The sequence below is a fragment of the Nomia melanderi genome, unplaced genomic scaffold, assembly GCF_051020985.1.
Source record: "Nomia melanderi isolate GNS246 unplaced genomic scaffold, iyNomMela1 scaffold0098, whole genome shotgun sequence".
Lineage (NCBI taxonomy): Eukaryota > Metazoa > Arthropoda > Insecta > Hymenoptera > Halictidae > Nomia > Nomia melanderi.
The window spans coordinates 22,501-25,000 of record NW_027475213.1 but is presented as its reverse complement, the minus strand read 5'-3'; the positions used below and the strand labels follow the sequence as shown (position 1 = coordinate 25,000).

The window sequence follows — 2,500 nt, the reverse complement described above, 5'->3', positions numbered from 1 at the left end:
GGATGCCGATCTTAAGTCCCAAGCTTTGCAAGGGCTTATTCTTTATAAGACTTTGGAGGCCTTCCTTCGTCGACGTTTCGACGAGGAGTCCTCCTTTGCTTATCTTCTTTACTGCTTTTACCTGCAGTTTCTCAAGTGTTGGCCTATAGCCTCGCGCCATGGCCTTTCTCGTTTGCTCCCAGTCGGAGTCATTGTCTTTTAAGTAGACCGTCACGACATTGCGTGACGGTCCATTCTCTATTAATTGTTTCTTAGACATGGTCGCAGTCGCGTAGGACTTGACCATGTCCTTCTTGTTTGGCTTAGTTTCCGCCGGCGTCAGTGTCTTATCTAAAGCCTTTGGCTTTGCCTCGGCACACATACGTGCCTTTTCGCTTTCCAAAGCTTGAATCCGCCTTTCGGCTTCTTCAAGCTTCTTATATAATTTCTCGCTTTCAACCTCCCTTTCTGCTAAGAGGGATTGAATCCGCCCTTCGGCGTCATGAATCCTCTTATGTAGCCTCTTGCTTGCTACAGCTCTTTCGTCTTTGAGAGCTTTGATTTCATTTTCAGCTTTCTCAAGCTTGGAAGATAACTCCTTTTCTCTCTCACTTGCAACTTCGTGAGTGTCATCGGACTCTATCTGCTTCCAGGCATCGTCCAATGCACTACGGAGGGTGGCAAAACTTCCACTCTCCATAGTTTGCTGGCTGATGCCATAGCGTGGTAACATGTTAAATACAAGAGTAGCCCACTTTGTGAGCTTCTCATATGGCGTTGTTCCCTTTGGACGCCTTTTGGGTTGCCTCTTATTCTGTTCTTCGCCGGATTCCGATTCGGAACCTTCCGGCTTCTGCATCCTTCTTTTCCGGCTTGGCACCGCAAGGAAGCCATCCAGATCATCCCTGATAGTGTCGGGGAGGGGTGAATCCTCCCCTTCAGATACCAGGGTCTCCTCTCTCTCTATCAGGTCCTTAATGACCTCGTCGCTCGTCATCTTTTTTGTTTGTTTATTTTTGTTAGATCTTGCCATACTTGATCCCACGAGTAGGGACGAAATGAAGTCGCCCTCCCGGGTGACGCCCTTTCCAGGAGGGAAGGCTGAATACAACGAGGTTCGCCAGGTGCCTCGAGGTTGGCCGCTAAGGGTTGGTGCACCCACCAACCACGGACCATCGCAAGGACGGCCCGCACCCCTTCGCCGCGCACCATAACTTAAGGTTTCGGATTTATTAGAGAGGTTTATCTCCTCGCGGACCGGCCGGTTAAGGCAAGCCCCCCGACCGGTTATGCTTCGCGTACCACTGGGTGGATGTCCCCAGTGGGTCGTTGCTAGACATACCGGCTACGGTATTTGACGACTCCGCGGTCCGTACGGTATAAAATACCGCCCGGACGCTCGCAGGAGAGTCGCGCCAGAGCCTCGTTGGCAAACTCGAAAGTTTCCCAGGGTACACCACGTGGAGGAGAGGTTGGCTGTGCCAGAATGAAGCTGTGCACCTGTATACCCCAGTAGATAGGGACAGAGGGAATCTCGTTAATCCATTCATGCGCGTCACTAATTAGATGACGAGGCATTTGGCTACCTTAAGAGAGTCATAGTTACTCCCGCCGTTTACCCGCGCTTTTTTGAATTTCTTCACGTTGACATTCAGAGCACTGGGCAGAAATCACATTGCGTCAACACCCGCGGGGGCCATCGCAATGCTTTGTTTTAATTAGACAGTCGGATTCCCCTAGTCCGTGCCAGTTCTGAGCTGAGCGTTGAATGGCGGCCGAAGAGGACGAACGCTACGCGAAAGCCTCGCAGCAAGGAAGATCCGCGGGAGGCCAAGGCTCGGGACCGAGCTCGGATCCCTGCACGTTGCCGTACATGTTCACCTCGCCCAGGCCCGGCACGTCAGCCAGACCCGCTTCCCGACCAAGCCCGACACGCCCCGCTCCTCAGAGCCAATCCTTATTCCGAAGTTACGGATCCAATTTGCCGACTTCCCTTACCTACATTAATCTATCGACTAGAGGCTCTTTACCTTGGAGACCTGCTGCGGATATGGGTACGAACCGGCGCGACACCTCCACGTGGCCCTCTCCTGGATTTTCAAGGTCCGAGGGGAAGATCCGGACACCGCCGCAACTGCGGTGCTCTTCGCGTTCCAAACCCTATCTCCCTGCTAGAGGTTTCCAGGGAACTCGAACGCTTATACAGAAAAGAAAACTCTCCCCGGATCTCCCGACGGCGTCTCCAGGTCATTTTGGGTTACCCCGACGAACACTCTTACGAGGGCCCGAATGGTATGCGGTTCCGCTGCCGGGTTCCGGAATAGAAACCGGATTCCCTTTCGCCCGATGGGTGTGTACTTTTTGTCTCTCTCTCTCGTATTGATCGTGTATAAAATAAAAAAACACCTCATCTACATAGGATTTCTCTTAGGGCTTAGGATCGACTGACTCGTGTGCAACGGCTGTTCACACGAAACCCTTCTCCACGTCAGTCCTCCAGGGCCTCGCTGGAGTATTTGCT

General features: G+C 52.4%; 1 pseudogene; it reads right to left on the bottom strand.

The window, feature by feature from the left end:
- Nucleotides 1-2,500, bottom strand: part of LOC143175516 (large subunit ribosomal RNA) — a 6,487-nt pseudogene that overhangs the window by 2,166 nt on the left and 1,821 nt on the right.